The sequence below is a fragment of the Heptranchias perlo genome, chromosome 35, assembly GCF_035084215.1.
Source record: "Heptranchias perlo isolate sHepPer1 chromosome 35, sHepPer1.hap1, whole genome shotgun sequence".
Lineage (NCBI taxonomy): Eukaryota > Metazoa > Chordata > Chondrichthyes > Hexanchiformes > Hexanchidae > Heptranchias > Heptranchias perlo.
In genome coordinates, this window is record NC_090359.1 from 3,477,504 (window position 1) to 3,497,828 (window position 20,325).

The window sequence follows — 20,325 nt, forward strand, 5'->3', positions numbered from 1 at the left end:
TAAGAAAAGACATACTTGCTCTCGAGGCAGTACAAAGAAGGTTCACTCGGTTAATCCCGGGGATGAGGGGGCGGACATATGAGGAGAGGTTGAGTAGATTGGGATTCTACTCATTGGAGTTCATAAGAATGAGAGGCGATCTTATTGAAACATATAAGATTGTGAAGGGGCTTGATCGGGTGGATGCAGTAAGGATGTTCCCAAGGATGGGTGAAACTAGAACGAGGGGGCATAATCTTAGAATAAGGGGCTGCTCTTTCAAAACTGAGATGAGGAGAAACTTCTTCACTCAGAGGGTGGTAGGTCTGTGGAATTTGCTGCCCCAGGAAGCTGTGGAAGCTACATCATTAAATAAATTTAAAACAGAAATAGACAGTTTCTTAGAAGTAAAGGGAATTAAGGGTTACGGGGAGCGGGCAGGAAATTGGACATGAATTTAGATTTGAGGTTCGGATCAGATCAGCCATGATCTTATTGAATGGCGGAGAAGGCTCGAGGGGCCGATTGGCCGACACCTGCTCCTATTTCTGCCATCAACAAAACTGCAAGCACTGGTCAATCCCAACCTGCCATTTTGGCTCCGCCCTTTCTCATCCTTACTTTCAGCTTCCCCACTTTCTCCTCTGATAAGTATGGATGATTAGCCAATCACACAGCGACTGTCAAATGCATCGGTTCCCTCGTTGCTGCTTCTGTTTCACACTGCTCAGCGCAGCTCGTCTTGTTGGACAATCAGTGCATAAACATTGCAAGGCACTGATGCATGAAGTTCGGGGTGGAAAGAAAACAGCTCGATCCTCACTGATTGAAGCTGCGAACTCCCCACAAACAGGGATTGGAGTCCAAGTGCTTTTTACTCGTTTGCCCTCAAATTGCAAACGAAAGGGACAAAATTCGAGGTTTAATCGAGATTTGAATTTGGATCGCTGGAGTACAAGTCCATAATGCTCATCATTGCACGATGGAATCCAACTGATTAAATCAGCTGGCACCCACCAGTCAAAGACACCTGGCTCCTTTCTTCGCACTGCCATAATGCCACATCACTGACAGCTCGAGGCTACCGACAAACCTCTACTTTCAGCAAAACTGCAACTTCTTGAAAAGAAAATGTAAACTTTGCCCGAGGACACGATCCAAGCAATGCCTGCCTTTCAAGAAACCATAGTTTGAATTTCTACATGTTTGACTGCTGAATCCAGATTGCAAAGAAATGTTCAGCAAAGACCATTCTTTGGTGCACTGAAACTCAGCATTAAACAAAATACAACATTCTATTCTGCTGATTTGGGAAAACAAAAGTCCGGTTGAGCTTATGAACTGAAACCGAGAGAAGCAACTGGAACCTCATTGATTGAGGCAGCAACTTCCCAACAGCAGGGAGTGGATTCAAGGGGCATTTTGTTTTTTTCGCCCTGCAGTTGCAAATGAATGGGACAAAAACAAGCTCAAAGCCACCCAACACCGCACAGCCCGCTTCCACCTCTTTCCCAAGTTCCACAAACAGGACTGTTCCTGGAGACCCATTATTTCAGCCTGTTTTTCCCCCACGGAAGTTATTTCTTCCTCTGTCAACACTAATTTTTCTCCCCTTATCCAGAATCTAGCGACCTGCATCCGCAATTTTTCCAACGCCTGCCGCCACTTTAATTGTTTCCACATCCCCAGCCCGCAGCATTAAAGTTTCACCATGGGTGACCAATCCCTCTGCAAGTCCATCCGCAACCAGGACAGCCTGCCGGCCTTCCCCTGCTTCATTGAACGGAGGCCCAACCAGTCCCCATCCACCACCACCCTCCTCTGCCTGGTTGAACTGGTCATTATGTTGAGTAACTTCACCTTTGATTTAACTCACCTTCCCCAATAAAAGGTGTCCCGATGGGAACCCATATAGGCCCGAGCTACGCCTGCATTTTCGTGGGATTCGTGGCAAATATCATTTTCCATTCCGACTCAGGTCCCCTCCCTCACCTCTTCTTATTGGACATGGATGACTTTACCGATGCCGTTTCATAGTATCATGGAATCATACAAGTTTACAACATGGAAACAGGCCCTTCGACCCAACATGTCCATGTCGCCCATTTTATACCACGAAGCTAGTCTCAATTGCCTGCACTTGACCAATATCCCTCTATACCCATCTTACAAATGTAACTCTCCAAATGCTTTTTAAAAGACAAAATTTTGCCCGCCTCTACTACTGCCCCTGGCCGCTCGTTCCAGACACTCACCACCCTTTGAGTGAAAAAATTGCCCCTCTGGACCCTTTTGTATCTCTCCCTTCTCACCTTAAATCTATGCCCCCTCGTTATAGACTTCCCTACATTTGGGAAAAGATTTTGACTATCTACCTTATCTATGCCCCTCATTATTTTATAGACTTCTATAAGATCACCCCTAAACCCACTACTCTCCAGGGAAAAAAGTCCCAGTCTATCCAACCTCTCCCTCTCCCTCTCCAAACCATCAAGTCCCGGTAGCATCCTAGTAAATCTTTTCTGCACTCTTTCTAGTTTAATAATATCCTTTCTATAATAGGGTGACCAGAACTGTACACAGTATTCCAAGTGTGGCCTTACTAATGTCTTGTACAACTTCAACAAGACATCCCAACTCCTGTAATCAATGTTCTTACCAATGAAACGAAGCATGCTGAATGCCTTCTTCACCACCCTATCCACCTGTGACTCCACTTTCAAGGAGCTATCAATCTGTACTCCGAGATCGCTTTGTTCTATAACTCTCCCCAACGACCTACCATTAACGGAGTAGGTCCTGGCCCGATTCGATCTACCAAAATGCATCACCTCACATTTATCTCAATTAAACTCCATCTGCCATTCATCGGCATACTGGCCCAATTTATCAAGATCCCGTTGCAATCCCAGATAACCTTCTTCACTGTCCACAATGCCACCAATCTTGGTGTCATCTGCAAACTTACTAACCATGCCTCCTAAATTCTCATCCAAATCATTAATATAAATAACAGCGGACCCAGCACCGATCCCAGAGGCACACCGCTGGTCACAGGACTCCAGTTTGAAAAACAACCCTCTCCAACCACCCTCTGTCTTCTGTCATCAATCCAATTTTGTATCCAATTGGCTACCTCACCTTGGATCCCGTGAGATTTAACCTTATGTCACTAACTGCCATGCGGTACCTTGTCACAGGCTTTGCTTAAGTCTATGTCGACCACGTCAACTGCACAGCCCTCATCTATCTTCTTGGTTAACCCTTTAAAAAACTCAATCAAATTCGTGAGACATGATTTTCCTCTCACAAAACCATGCTGACTGTTCCTAATCAGTCCCTGCCTCTCCAAATGCCTGTAGATCCTATCTCTCAGAATACCCTCTAACAACTTACCCACTACAGATGTAAGGCTCACCGGTCTGTTGTTCCCAAGTTTTTCCCTGCCGCCCTTCTTAAACAAAGGCACAACATTTGCTACCCTCCAATCTTCAGGCACCTCACCTGTCGCTGTCGATGATTCAAATAACTCTGCTCGGGGACCCGCAATTTCCTCCTTAACCTCCCATAACGTCCTGGGATACATTTCATCAGGTCCCGGAGATTTATCTACCTTGATGCGCGTTAAGACTTCAAGCACCTCCCTCTCTTTAATCTGTACACTCCTCAAGACATCACTATTTATTTCCACAAGTTCCCTAACATCCATGCCTTTCTCAACCGTAAATACCGATGTGAAATATTCATTTAGGATCTCACCCATCTCTTGTGGCTCCGCACATAGATGACCTTGTTGAACCTTAAGAGGCCCTACTCTCTCCCTAGTTACTCTTTTGCCCTTTTTGTATTTGTAGAAGCTCTTTGGATTCTCCTTTGCATTATCTGCCAAAGCAAGCTCTTGTCCCCTTTTTGCCCTCCTAATTTCTCTTTTAACTCTACTCCGGCAATCTCTATACTCTTCAAGGGATCCACTTGATCCCAGCTGTCTATGCATGTCATATGCCTCCTTCTTCTTTTTGACTAGGGCCTCAATCTCCCGAGTCATCCAAGGTTCCCTACTTCTACCAGCCTTGCCCTTCACTTTATAAGGAATGTGCTTACCCTAAACCCTGGTTAACACACTTTTGAAAGCCTCCCACCTACCAGACGTCCCTTTGCCTGCCAGCAGACTCTCCCAATGAACTTCTGAAAGTTCCTGTCTGATACCATCAAAATTGGCCTTTCCCCAATTTAGAATTTTAACTTTTGGGCCAGACCTATCCTTCTCCATAGCTATCTTAAAACTAATGGAATTATGATCACTGGTCCCAAAGTGATCCCTCACTAACACTTCTGTCACCTGCCCTTCCTTATTTCCCAAGAGGAGGTCAAGTTGTGTCCCCTCTCTAGTCGGGCCATCCACATACTGAATGAGAAATTCCTTCTGAATACACTCAACAAATTTCTCTCCATCCAAGCCCTTATTGCTATGGTTGTCCCAGTCAATGTTGGGAAAGTTAAAGTCCCCTACTATTACCACCCTATTTTTCTTGCAGCTGTCTGTAATCTCCTTACATATTTGCTCCTCAATTTCCCGTTGTCTATTTGGGGGTCTGTAGTACAATCCTATCAAAGTGATCTCTCTCTTCTTATTTTTCAGTTCCATCCATTTCGATTCAGTGGGCGAACCCTCGGATATATCCCCTCTCACTACTGCTGTGATGTTCTCCCTCATCAAGGACGCAACTCCCCCTCCTCTCTTACCTCCTGCTCTATCTTTCCTGTAGCATCTGTACCCTGGAACATTGAGCTGACAGTCCTGCCCCTCCCTTAGCCATGTTTCAGGAATAGCTGTAACATGGATTCGTGGTCTCGATGCGAAGTAGAAAATTTCGTGAACTGTATTTCCAATTTCCACCCTTCCTTCAACTTCACAAGGTCCATCTCCGAAGGTTCCCTTCCCTTCCTCGACTTCTCTATCTCCATTCCTAGGGATAGGCTGTCAACCGATATGAATTATCAGCCCGCGGACTCCCACAGCTACCTTGATTACACTTCCGACCACCCCGATTCCTGGAAGGACTCTATTCCATTCTCCCAGTTTCTCACTCTCTGTACCATCTGTTCTGACGATGCCACTTTCCACACCAGTGCTTCCTGCATTTCTTCCTTTTTCCTCAACCGAGGATTCCCCTCCAGTGTAGTTAACAGGGACCCCGATCTTCTGCATCCCATTTTCCACCCTTCTGTCCTAACCGCTTCCACTCCCTCCCAGAGCCAAGATAGGGTCCCCTTACCCTCACCTTTCACCCCACTAGCCTTCACATTCAACGTATCATCCTCCGCCATTTCCGTTACCTCCAGCACAATCCCACCACCAAGCACATCTCACCCTCCCTCTCCTTTAAGAATTCCGAAGGGACTGATCCCTTTGTGACCCCCTGATACACTCGTCAACCACTCCCAATACCCGCTTTCCTCCCCACAACGCCTTCGCGTGCGAGAGCAGGATATGCAAAATCTGCCCCTTTAAACTCCTCCCTCCCCACCGTCCAGGGCCTCAAACACTCCTTCCAGGTGAAACAGAGATTTCCTTGTACTTCTTTCAATTTACTATACTGTATTCATTGCTCATAACGCTGACTTCCCTACAGTGGGGAAATTAAATGCAGATTGGGTGATCGCTTTGCTGAACACCTCTGCTCAGTCCGCAAGCGTGACACTGACCTGCCGGTGACTTGCCATTTTAATTCCCCGTCCCACTCGCATTCTGTCCTCTCTGTCCTCGACCCCTTACACTGTTCCAATGAAGCTCAATGGAAGTTCGTGGAAAAGCATTTGATTACGCACTTTACAATCTTCTGAACTCAACATTGATTTCAATAACTTCACATCATCAACACTGCTCCCATTTTTCGTTGGACAGCAGGTGCTGCCAATGGTTCTATTGTTGCCATTTACAGCCATCTCCCAAACCTGCGACCTCTTCCACCTAGAAGGACAATGGCAGCAGGCACTTGGGAACAACATCACCTGCACGTTCTAGTCCAAGTCACACATTATCCCGACTTGGAAATATATCGCCGTTCCTTCATAGTCGCTGGGTCAAAATCCTGGAACTCCCTTCCTAACAGCACTGTGGGAGAACCTTCACCACACGGACTGCAGCGGTTCAAGAAGGCGGCTCACCACCACCTTCTCAAGGGCAATTAGGGATGACAATAAATGCTGGCCTTGCCAGCGAAGCCCACATCTCATCAACGAATAAAAGCAAATATAGGCTGGTGATCGCAGTGAACACCAATAAACCCAGATATGAAGGCTGATGATCCCTGTATACCCTAAGAAACTCAGATATTTATGCTGGTGATAATAGTCAACTCCCCTTTAAACTCACATATATAAACTGGTGATATCAGTAAAACGGCATATACACAAATAATAGGCTGGTGGTCCTATTCCGATAAACCACGATATAGAGGCTGCTGATCCAAGCATAGCCCGATAAATAGGCTGCTAATCCGAATAAATACCGATGTCTCGATTTGTGATCACAATAAATTGGATTACGACGCTGGTGATCCCGGTAAACTCCATTAAACACGGATATCGAGGCTGGTGATCCGAGGAAACCCAGATGAACCCGATATATGGGATAGTGATAGTAGAAAACCATGAGAAAACCAAAAATATAGGTTGGTGACCCCATCAATCCTTGGGAAACCCAGACATATACGTTGCTGATACCACTAAACTCGATAATATCGGCTGGTGATCTCAGTAAACTCTGAGAAACCCAGATATATAGGCTGAGGGAGATAATTGAACACGAGGACATGTTATCAAGAAATAAAAAAAACAGATTGTAAGACATTCTACATGTCCATAACAAGGGACAGATTAGCGAAAATAAACATGGGTCCCTTAGAGGCAGAGGCAGGAGAAATTAAAATGGGGATTAAGGAAATAGCAAAGATGTTGAACAAATGTTTTGTATCTGCCATGAAAGTAGAAGAAACAAAAAGCATATTGGAAATAATAGGGAACCAAGGGTCTAATGAGAATGAAGAACTTAAAGTAATTAAGATTAACAAAGAAAAAATACTGGAGAAATTAACGGGACGAGGAGCCGACAAATCACATCATGTCCGAGGTCACCCACTGGGACTTAAAAAGGATAGATCAAAGTATTTTCTAAATGTGAAAATCTCGAAGCAGTGGAGGTCCAAAGAGACCTTAGGGTTCATGTACATAGATCAATAAAATGTCATGGATAGGGACATTAGAAATAGGTGGATGCATTGGTTTTGATCGACCCTAATTCCCTCGATTCTGGAACGGTCACCGTCGATCGGAAGTTAGCAAATGTAACCCCGCTATTCAAGAAAGGAGGGAAAAAAAGCACAGGGAAGCATAGGCCACTTGGGCTGACATCAGTATTAGCGAAAATGCTGGAGTGTATTATTTAAGGACAGAGAAACAGGAATTTAGAAAATCATAATATGTTTAGGCAGTGTCAACACTTTCCATAGAAGGGAAATTGTATTTGACAAATTTATTAGAGTTTTTTGAGGGTGTAAGAAGCAAGCCAGATAAGGGGAACCAGTGGATGTCGAATATTTAGATTTTCAAACGTCATTCGATGAGGTGCCACACAAGAGGTTGTTACACAAGATTAGGGATCATGGGGTTGCGGGTGATTCCTTTTTGAAAGCCACGATTGAATCTGTTTCCAACAAACTTCCAGGCAGTACATTCCAAATCATAACTATTGATTGTGTGAAAACATTTTTCCTCACGTTGCCTTTGGTTCTTTTGCCCGTCACCTTAAAAATGTGTCCTCTGGCACTCGACCATTCCGCCAATGGGAAATGTTTCTCTTTGTTTACTTTATCTAAACCCTTCATGATTTTGAACACTTCTGTCAAATCTGCTCTCTACCTTCTCTGTTCGAGGGAGAACAACCCAATATCCTGCAGTCCCTCCACTTAACTGACGTCCCTCATCCCTGGAAACATTCGAGTAAATCTTTTCTGCAACCTCTCTTAGGCGTGCACATACTTTCTGAAGTCTTGTACCCAGAATTTGACACAATGCTCCAGTTGTGGCCGATCCAGTGTTTTATAATGGTAATATCTCCTCATGTGGCTCGGTGTCAAATTTTGTTTTTCAATCACTCAACATGCACAGGCCTCTGTGGTAGAGAATTCCAAAGATTCCCAAGCCTCTGAGTGAATTCCTCCTCATCTCAGTCTTAACTGGCCGACCCCTTATCCTGAGGATATGTCACCTCGTTCCAGACTCGACAGCCAGGGGAAAAAATCTTTCAGTATCTACCCTGTCAAGCCCCCTCAGATTCTTACATGTTTCAAGGAAATCACCTCTCATTCTTCGAAACTTCAGAAAGTATCGGCCCATTGTGCTCAATCTCTCCTCACAGAACAACCATCTCATCCCAGGAATCAATCTAGTGAATCTTCGTTGCACCGCCTCCAAAGCAAATATATCCTTCCTTAGATCAGGAGATCAAAACTGTACATAGTACTCCAGGTGTGGCCTCACCAAAACCCTGTACATGGTGTCACCAAAGTCCCATAACATAATACATCACAACATAACCGAACAGAACACAACTTGACAGGAACGTTTTAGGATTTTTAACCATTTTTCCAGAAAAAAAGAATTGCAAAAGAATTGTATTTAAGTGTTGTGTTCTAAATCAAAGTGTATTCGCATGGACTGTGCCTAAAGTGATAATGTGCTCGTCATTGAATTGTGTTTCTTTTAACAAGACATCAAACAAAAAACCATTAAATACCATGTCATAACAACCTTGGGTAATATGGTCTTTGTCCCGGGCATTTGGATGATTGTTATTTGCCATAGTTCCGAGCCTCTGGTGATGTACAGAATGAGATAAAAGCAGGGTCAGAAACATTCATTCGCAATCAAAGCCTTCAAATAGAAAACTCCAAGCTCAATCTTAAGCTGGATTCAGAAGATAATAATGCATGGGGGCAGTTAGAATTTGCAATGCTTAAGTCAAGACGACCCACAGAGGTGAGGAAGTGTAGCGTGTTCAATATTTTGCATCATTATGCCAAGAAAAGTTAAGAAAATATTATTAATTATAATAATAACTGATGCTATATGTTTATCCTGGATATGAATCAAAGTATCTTGGCAATTTATATCTGGTCTCATCTTGACAAGTGTGCTTTCAGTACGCCTTTAAAACGGTTTGGAGATGTGCGTGTGTCTGCAAAATATAGGTATGTCCACTTGAGAGTTCCAGCTGGTACTGTTGTTCCAGTACATGATGATTATCCAATTGCAAAGTTAGATACTGTGCAGTAAGCACACATTACTAGTTGTAAGACGCTCAGTCACCTAACTGGAGTTACCAACACCGCTGTACCTGAGAAAATGTCGAATGAAAGACCCAAACTTTTAGCAATTGGTGACAGCTACCTGGCGTAGCATGTAATACCGGTGATCAAGGTGAAGTAATTCGTTTAAATTGAAACATGAATGAAACAAAGCTGAAATATCTAAAAATAAATCATGCAGATTAAAAGAGAAAGACATTGGTTCAGTGTGATCGGCGACAGAGGAGAAATTACGCCAGGCTGAGAGTGAGGGGAAGTGCAAGGAAAGGGAATTCACCTCACAACTGTAGCATCAGAGAGAGCATGAGGGGCAGGAGGAATTCCACGGCAGACAAACAGAACAACAATAAAAGGATTAAAAAACAGCACAAACAGGAGGAAGATAAACAATGAGAGTAAATCAGATTGCAGGAAGAGGGGTAAGGTTGTGAATTTCAGCCTGGTGTGAAGGACAAGCGTGAATCTTCTGATTGCCATTCTACAACATATTATTTAATCAAATTCATTCCAAATTATAAAGACGGGATGATATTGGTGGTTTTGTGCCAGCATTTGCATTGTTAGCTCGTCATCATAGCGGGCCAGCAATAGCAAATGACTTGCAATGAAAATGAAGAAAGACTTGCATTTATCTAACGCCTATCACGACGTCCCAGAGCGCTTTACAGTCAATGCCCACTTTTGAAGTGTAGTCACTGTTGTACTGTAGGAAATGTGGCTGCCAATTTTCGAATAGCAAGTTCCCTCAACCAGCAATGACCAGGTTATCTGGCGTTTAACGGTGTTGTTTGAGGAATAAATATTGGCCAGAGCACCAGAGAAGAACTGCTTTGCTCTTCTCCCAGTAGTGCCTTGGGTCGAGGTTTAACATCCCATCTGAAAGATGGCACTTCCGACAGTGCAGTACTCCCTCAGTACTGCACTGGGAGTGCCACCCTGGATTATGTGCTAAATTCTCTTTGCCTGGGGATTGAGCCAACAAAATTCTGACTCAGAGGGGAGAGGGATACCACAGAGACACGGCTAACAATGAAGCGAACGAATCTCTCTTCATTCTGTGTATCTGCTCTGCAGATAACCAAGATGATCAAATTGTGAAACTTGACTCTGCCGATAGCACACAGGGCAGGGGACCTCAGAATCCGTCAGGGCAACTCATTTTAAAGGACTGCTGCTCTCCATTAAGGCAGCTGTTAATGGTGTTCGAGGAGCTGACCAATGATTGACATTGATACATTAGAGACCTATGGGCAGAGCGGCGAATTCTGATGTCAAAGCATCCGAGTTCCTGCCCCAAGAGGTGCATCAAAGGAGGGTGGGCCCATTTGGGAGGAATTTACACCTCTACTAAATTGACAGGTGGAAGCTTCATGGAGAAAGGGTGAATAGACACTCATCCAAGTTCCGAACACCGGTTTGCAATTGAGGAGTTTATCACAAATTGGGCTCATTGGTTCCACAGTGTAAACGTAAGCACAGTTATTCATTCAGAATCAACCGTCAGATCGAAACACAGAGATAAACCCAGCCAGAGATACAGACAGTATCGGCAAACACAGCAACAGCAACTTACATTTATATAGCGTCCTTATCATAATAAAATATCCCAAGGTGCTTCACAGAAGCAATTTTTTTTATTCGTTCATGGGATGCGGACGTTTCTGGCGAAGCCAGCATTTATTGCCGATTCCTAATTACCCTTGAGAAGGTGGTGATGAGCCGCCTTCTGGAACCGCTGCAGTCCGTTTGGTGAAGTATCTCCGACAGTGCTGTTAAGTAGGGAGTTCCAGGATTTTTACCCAGCGACGATGAAGTAACGGCGATATATTTCCAAGTCGGGATGGTGTGTGCCTTGGAGGGGAACGTGCATGTGGTGTTGTTCCCATGAGACTGCTGTCCTTGTCCTTCCAGTTCGTCGAGGTCGCGGGTTCGGGAGGAGCTGTTGAAGAAGTCATCCTGTGGATGGTACACACTACAGCCACTGCGCGCCATTGGTGGAGTAAGTGAATGTTTAGGGTGGTGGATGTGGTGGCAAACAAGCGGCTGCTTTGTCCTGAACGGTATCGAGCTTTTTGAGTGTTGTAGGAGCTGCACTCCTACAACACTCAAAAGGCAAGGGGAGAGTATTCCATCAGACTCCTGACTTGTACCTTGTAGATGGTGGAAAGGTTTTGGATAGTCAGGAGGTGAGTTACTCGCCGCTGAATACCCAGCCTCTGACCCGCTCTTGCAGCCACGATATTTATGTGGCTGGTCCAGTTCAGTTTCTGGACAATGGTGACCCCCAGGATGTTGACGGTGGGGGATTCGTTGATGATACTGCGGTCGAATGTAAAGGGGAGGTGGTTAGACTCTTTCTTCTTGGAGATGGTGATTGCCTGGCACTTGTCTGGCGCGAATGTTACTTTCCACTTATCAGCCCAAGCCTGGATGTTGTCCAGGTCTTGCTGCATGCGGGCTCAGACTGCTTCATTATCTGAAGGGTTGCGAATGCAACTGAACACTGTGCAATCATCAGCGAATTTCCCATTTTTGGCCTTATGATGGAGGAAAGGTCATTGATGTAGCAGCTGAAGATGGTTGGGCCTAGGACACTGCCCTGAAGAACTCCTTGTAAACAATTTTAAAACACCAAGTTATAGTCCAACAATTTTTATTTGAAATCTACAAGCTTTCGGAGACTTCCTCCTTCGTCAGGTAAACATTTACCTGACGAAGGAGGAAGCCTCCAAAAGCTTGTAGATTTCAAATAAAAATTGTTGGACTATAACTTGGTGTTGTAAAATTGTTTACAATTGTCAACCCCAGTCCATCACCGGCATCTTCACATCATGAAGAACTCCTGCAGCGATGTCCTGGGGCTGAGATGATTGGCCTCCAACTACGACCACCATCTTCCTTTGTGCTGGGTATGATTCCAGCCACTGCAGAGTTTTCCCCTGATTAATATTGACTTCAATTTTACTTGGGTTCATTGGTGCCACACTCGGTCAAATGCTGCATTGATATCAAGGACAGTCACTCTCACCTCACCTCTGGAATTCAGCTCTTTTGTCCATATTTGGTCCAAGGCTGCAATGAGGTGGAGCCGAGTGGTCCTGGCGGAACCCAAACAGAGCAACGGTAAGCAAATTATTGGTGAGTAAGTGCCGCTTGATAGGACTGCCGACGACAGCTTCAATCACTTTGCTAATGATGGAGAGTAGACTGATGGGGTGGTAATTGGCCGGATTGGATTTTTCCTGCTTTTTGTGGACAGGACATACTTGGGAAATTTTCCACATTGTCGGGTTGATGCTAGTTTTGTAGCTGTACTGGAACAGTTTGGCTAGAGGCGCGGCTAGTTCTGATGCACAAGTCTTCAGCACTACAGCCGGGATGTTTTCGGAGCCCATAGCCTTTGCTGCATCCAGTGCACTCAGCCGTTTCTTGATATCACGAGGAGTGAATCGAATTGGCTGAAGACTGGCTTCTGTGATGGTGCGGATATCGGGAGGAGGCTGAGATGGATCATCCACTCGGCACTTCTGGCTGAAGATGTTTGCAAACGCTTCAGCCTTGTCTTTTGCACTCATGTGCTGTACTCCGCCATCATTGAGGATGGGGATGTTTACAGAGCCTCCTCCTCCCGTTAGTTGTTTGATTTTCCACCACCATTCACGACTGGATGTGGCAGGACTGCAGAGCTTTGATCGGATCCGTTATTTGTGGAATCTCTTAGCTCTGTTTATAGCTTGTTGCTTCCGCTGTTTAGTATGCATGTAGTCCTGAGTTGTAGCTTCTCCAATTTGGCGCCTCATTTTTTGGTACGCCTGGTGCTGCTCCTGGCATGTTCTTCGACACTCCTCATTGAACCAGGATTGATCGCCTGGCTTGTTGTTAATGGTAGAGTGAGGAATATGCCGGGTCATGAGGTTACAGATTGTGCTGGAATACAATTCCGCTGCTGCTGATGGCCCACAGCGCCTCATGGATGCCCAGTTTTGAGCTGCTAGATCTGTTCTGATTCTATCCCATTTAGCACGGTGGTAGTGCCACACAACACGTCGCATGGTGTCCTCAGTGCAAATACGGGACTTCGTCTCCACGAGAACTGTGCGGTGGGCACTGCTACCAATATTTTCATGGACAGATGCATCTGCGACAATAGATTAGTGAGGAAGAGGTCAAGTAGGTTTTTCCCTCGTGTTGGTTCTCTCACCACCTGCCGCATGCCCAGTCTGGCAGCTATATCCTTCAGGACTCGGCCGGCGTGGTCAGTAGTGGTGCTGCCAAACCACTCTTTGTGATGGACATTGAAGTCCCCCACCCAGAGTACATTCTGTGCCCTATCTACCCTCAGTGCTTCCTCAAAGTGGTGCTCAACATGGAGGAGGACTGATTCATCAGCTGAGGGAGGGCGGTAGGTGTTAATCAGCAGGAGGTTTACTTGCCCATGTTTGACCTTATGCCATGAGATTGCATGGGGTCCGGAGTCAATGTAGAGGACTCCCAGGGCCACTCCCTCCTGACTGTATATCACTGTACCGCCACCTCTGGTGGGTCTGTCCTGCCGGTGAGACAGGACCTCCCAGGGATGGTGATGTCAGAATCTGGGACGTTTGCTGAAAGGTATGATTCTGTGAGTATGGCTATGTTAGGCTGTTGCTTGACTAGTCTGTGGGACTGCTCTCCCAATTTTGGAACAAGTTCCCAGATGTTAGGGAGGAGGACTTTGCAGGGTCGACTGAGCTTGTTTTGCCTTTGTCGTGTCCGATGCCTAGTGGTCCGATGCCGGGTGATCTCTCCGTTTTTCTTCAAGTATATTTTAGTATGAAACACTAGTTTGGACACAGCATGAGTACTGGGCACATTTCTGGTCACCACATTACAGGAAGGATGTAATTGCACTACAGAGAGTGCAGGGCAGATTTACAAGGATTTTGCCAGGACTGGAGAATTGTAGCTATCATAAATAATTGGATAGGCTGGGATTGTTTTCCTTGGAACAGAGGAGGGTGTGGGATGATTTGTTTGAAGTGTACACAATTATGATGGTCCTAGATAGAGAGGATAGGAATGACTTATTTCCCTTCGCGGAGGGGTCAATAATTAGAGGGCATAGATTTGAAGTGATTGGTGGAATAATTGGATCGGAAATGTGGAAAACAAATCATCCAGAGGGTGGTGGGGGTCTGGAACTCTCTGCCTGTGAGGGTGGTAGAGGCAGAATTCCTGAACTCGTTTGAAAAATACCTGGTTGTGCAAATGAAGAGCCGCGACCTGCAGGGCTACGGAACAAATAAGGTAAAGCGGGATTCAGCTGGGTGGCTCGTTTTTTAGCCGGCGCCGACATGATGGGCCGAATGGCCTCCTTCTGTGCCGTTAATTTTTTACGATACTATCATTGCATATGGGTGCATCTGGATTGACTGCGATCACCAGCTTGTATATCTAGGTTTATCGCGTTGTACTGTGATCACCCGCCTTTGCATGTAAATTCAATGGGGTTAACGTTGATCATCAGCGTATATAGTTTCATTAATTACCATTTACTGTGATCACCAGCCAATATATCTGGCTTGATCGGAGTTTACTCTGTCTACCTGCCTACATATTTAGGTTGATTGGGGTTCATTATGATCACCAGCCTGTATATCTTGGTTTATTACCGTTTACTTTGATCACGAGCCGATATACATGGATTTAATACGGTTTACTGGGGTCACCAATCTATATATCTGAGCTTATTAGGATTTACTGGGATTGCCAAGAAAATTAGTGGATTTATGAGGGTAAACTGGAATCACCAGACTATGTGTCCGGTTTTATAGAACCATAGAATCATAAATATCGTTACAGCGCAGAAGGAGGCCATTCAGACTATTGGATCTGTGTCTGCTCTTTGAAAGAGCAATCTAGTTAGTCCCATTCCCCCGCTCTTTACCCGTAGTCCTGCATTTTTTTCCCCTTCAAATATTTATCCAATTCCTTTTTGAAAACCACGACTGCATCCGCATCCACTCCCAACCTTCCAGGCAGTGCATTCCAGATTATAACTACTCGCTGCATAAAAAACAATCCTCACGTTGCCTTTGATTCTTTTGCCACTCAACTTAAATCTGTTTTTTCTGGTTCTTGACTCTTCCGCCAAGTGGAACAGTTTCTCTGTATTTACTTTGTCTAAACCGGTAATGATTTTGAACACTTCTATTAAATCTTCTCTCAAACGCCTCTGCTCTGATGAGAACAACCAGAGCTTCTCCGGTCTATCCACGTAACAGAAGTCCCTCATGCCTGGAACCATTCTAATAAATATTTTCTACACCCTCTCTAAGGCCTTCCCAACCTTCCTGAAGTGCGTTGCTCAGAATTGGACACAATCAATTGTGGCCGAACCAGTGTTTTAGATAGGTTCAACATAACTTCCTTATTTTTGTAGTCTATGCCTCTATCTACAAAGCCCAGGATCCCGTATGCTTTTTAACCACATTCTCAACCAGTCCTGCCACTTTCAAAGATTGGTGCGCATATATCCCCAGGTCTCTCTGTTTCTGCACTACAATTCGTAGTGTGCAAATTAGTGCATTTTGCCTCTCCTCGTTCTTCCTGCCAAAATGTATCACTTCGCACTTCTCTGCTGTAAATTTCATCTGTCATGTGTCCATCTATTCCACCAGCCTGTCTATGTCCTCCTGAAGTCTATTACTATCCTCCTCACTGTTCACTACACTCCCAAGTTTTGTGTCATCTATAACCTTTGAAATTGTGCCCTGTACACCCAAGTCCAAGTCATTTATATATATCAAAAAAAAACAGCGGCCCTACTACCCACGCCTGGGGAACACCACTGTACACCTTCCTCCATTCCGAAAAATAACCGTTCACCACTGCCTTCTGTTTCCTGCCACTTAGACGATTTCGTATCAATGCTGCCATTGCCACTTTTATTCCGTGAGCTCCAATTTTGCTGAGAAGCCGATGATGTGGCACTTATCAAACGCCTTTTGATGATCCATATACACAATAATAACCGCATCGCCCTCATCAACCCTTTCTGCTACCTCATCAAAAACTCGATCAAGTTCGGAAACACGATTTGCCTCTGACAAATCCGTGCTGGCTTTTCTTTATTGATCCACACTTGTTCAAGTGTTTATTAATTTTGTTCCGGATTATAGTTTTTAAAAGCTTCCCCACTGACAAGTTTAAACTGACTAACATGTTGCTGCCGGGTTGATCCTGCGACCTATTTTTGAACAAGGGTGTAACATTTTCAATTCTCCTGTCCTTTGGCACCACCCCCGTATCTAAGGAGGATTGGAAGATTATGACCAGCACTTCTGCAATTTACACCATTACTCCCGTCAGAAACCTAGGATGCATCCCATCCAGACCGCTTGACCAATCTATTTTAAGTACAGCCAGCCTTTCTGGTAACTCCTCTTTATCAAATTTAACCCAATCCAGTATCTCAACTACCTCCCCTTTTACTATGACTTTGGCAGCACCTTCTTCCTTTGTAAAGACAGATGCAAAGTGCTCATTTAGTGCGTCAGCCATGCCTTCTGCCTCCATGCGTAGATCTTTTTGGTCCCCGTTTGGCCCCAACCCTCCGCGTTTTACCCGTCTACTGTTGTTATGCCTATAAAATACATTTGGATTCCCTTTTACGTTCGCCACCACATTCTCACTTTGCCCCTCTTATTTCCTTTTCCACTTCTCCTCTGTACTTTCTATATTCAGCCACGTGCTTACTTGTATTATCTACCTGATAACTGCCATAGGCCCCCTTTTCTGCCGCATTTACTCTCTACCTCTTTCGTCATCCAGGGAGCTCTAGCTTTAGTTGCCCTCGTTCTCTTGCTCCTCGGAATGTACCTAGAATGTAGCAGAATCATTTCCACTTTAAAGGCTGCTCATTTTTCGAATACAGTTTTGCCTGCAAATCTTTGACTTTGTCTCTCCTCTCGTTAAGTATTTTTTTACTGTTGATTGCTCCTTGTTCTTTTCCACAACTATTCTAAACCCTATGATACTATTATCACTGCTCCCCTACTGACACTTGCTCAACTTGATCCACCTCATTCCCCAGAAACAGATCCAGCAATGCCTCCATCATCGTTGGACCGGAAACATACCAATCAAGAAAGTTCTCCTGAACGCACTTCGGAAATTCCTCCCCCTCTTTGCCCTTTGCACTATTATTATCCCAATCTATATAAGGATAGTTGAATTCCTCCATTATCACTACGCTCTATCTCTTGGGCCTCCCTGTAATCGCCCTTCAAATTTCCTCCTCGATATCCTTCCCAGTGGTTGGTGGCCTGTAGAATACAATAAGTAGTTTACTGGCACCCTTGCAGTTTCTTAACTCTAACGAAATAGATTCTGTCCTTGACTCCTCAAGGACACCCTCTCTCTCCAGCACGGCAATGTTCTCCTTGATCAATACTGCCACCGCCCCGACCCCCACCCCATCCTTTCTTTTGCCTTCAATATCTTTCCTGAACACTTTGTATCGAGGAATATTTAGTACCCAATTCTGCGAACAGCCTTTTGTCATTGATGAAGCAGCTGAAGGTGGTTGTGCCTCGGACTCTGCCCTGAGAAACGACTGCAGCGATGGCTTGGAACTGAGATGACTGGCTTCCAGCAACCACTACCATCTTCCTTTGTGCTAGGCATGACTTCAGCCACTGGAGAATTTTCCCCCTGATTCCCACTGACTTCATTTTTTCTCGTGCTCCTTGATGTCACACTCGGTCAAAAGCTGCCTTGATGTCAAGGGCAGTCACCCTTACCTCACTTCTGGAATTCAGCTCTTTTTTCCATATATGGACCAAGGCTGTAATCACGTCTGAAGCCTTGTGGTCCTGGTGGAACCCAAACTGAGCATCGGTGAGCAGGTTATTGGTTAATAAGTGCCACTTGATACCACTGTCGACGACACGTTCCATCATTTTGCTGATGATTGAGAGTAGACTGATAGGGCGGTAATTGGTAGGATTGGATTTGTTCTGCTTTTTATGGACAGGGAAAACCTGGGCAAATTTCCACTTTGTCGGGTAAATGCCAGTTTTGTCGCTTGGCTAAAGGCGCGGCTAATTGTGGAGCACAACACTTCAGCACGACAGCCGGGATGTTTTTGGGGCCATTCGCTTTTGCTGTACCGAGTGCACTCGGCCTTTCCTTAATATCAAGTGGAGTGAATCTAATTGGCTGAAGACTGTCTTCTGTGATGGTTGGGATCTCGGTACTTCGGACTGAAGATGGTTACAAACGCTTCATCCTTCTCCTTTGCACTCACGTGCTTGACTTCGCCATCATTGAGGATGGGGATATTTACAGAGCCTCCTCCTCCCGTTAGTTGTTTAATTGTCCACCACCATTCATGGATAGATCCAGCAGGACTGCAGAGCTTTGACCTGATCCATTGGTTGTGGGATCACTTATCTCTGCCTATACCATGCTGCGCCCACTGTTTCGCATGCATGTAGTCCTGTGTTGTAGCTTCACCAGGTTGGCACCATACTTTTAGGTCCGTCTGTTGCCGCTCCTGGCAAGCTCTTCTACACTCCTAATTGAACAAGGCTTCCTTACTGCAAAAGGTAGAGTGAGGGATATGCCAGTCCAAGATGTTACAGATTTTGGTGGAATGCTAATTCTGCTGCTGCTGATGGCCCTCAGAGCCTCGTGGATGCCCAGTTTTGAGCTGCTAGGTCTGTTCCGATTTAATTAGCACAGTGGTAGTGCCACGCAGCACGATGGACGATGTCCTCAGTGTGAAGATGGGACTTTGTCTCCACAAGGAATCTGCAGTGGTCACTGCTGCCAACACTGTCATGGATAGATGCATCCGCTGCAGGTGGATTGGTGAGGACGCGGCCAAGTAGGTTTTCCCCTCGTGTTGGTTCTCTCACCACCTGCCATAGGACCAGTCTGTCAGCTATAGCCATCAGGACTCGGCCAGCTCGGTCAATAGTGGTGCTACCGAGCCAATCTTGTTTCTGGACATTGAAGTCCACCAACCAATGTATATCCTGTGCCCTTGCTACCCTCAGTGCTTCCTCCAAGTGGTGTTCAATAAAGTTGAGCACTGATTCATCAGCTGAGGGCGGTATTTGATATTCAGCAGGAGGTTTCCTTGCCCATGTTTGTCCTGATGTCATGAGAAGTCACGGGGTCCGGAGTCAATGTTGAGGACTCCCAGGGCCACTCTGTCATGACTGTGCACTACTGTTCCGGCACCTCTGGTGTGTCTGACCTGCCGGTGGAACAGGATATACCCAGAGATGGTGATGGAGGAGTCTGGGACGTTGGCTGAAAGGTATGATTATGTTTGAATGGCTATTTAAGGCTGCTTTTTGACCCGTCGGTGGGACCACTCTCCTAATTTTGGCACAAGTCCCCAGATGCTGGTGAGGAGGACTTTGCAGGGTCGACTGGGCATGATTTGCCTTCCCCTTTGTCGTGTCCGGTGCCTCGTGGTCCGACGACGGGTGGCCTGTCCGGTTTAATTCTTGTTATGACTTTTTTAACAGGCTTTGGAATGAACCACAATGCTGTGGGTCTGAAGTCAAATAACGGCCCAGACCAGGTAAGGACGGCAGGTTTCCTGCCCAAAAGTCATTAATGAACTAGATGGGTTTTCACCACAACCGGGTAGTTTTATGAACACCATGACTGATACGAGCTTTTTATTCCAGATTTTAATTAATTAACATAATTTTAATTCCCCAGCTGCCGTGGCAGAATTTGAACTCATGTCTCCGGATTACTCATCAAGGCCTCTGAATTAATGGTCCAGTAACATACCCACAATGTTAACGTACCGTTATTTTTTTCATTTTCATCTCCATAATCCATTGTTCCAATTCTCCACTGATCGGCTTCCCATCCTTTACCATCCGTGAAATTCTGATCATGCGAAACTCAGCTGCCCATATCCTATCAGCGACCTAATCCCACTCCCACACTAATTGCGGCCAATACAACT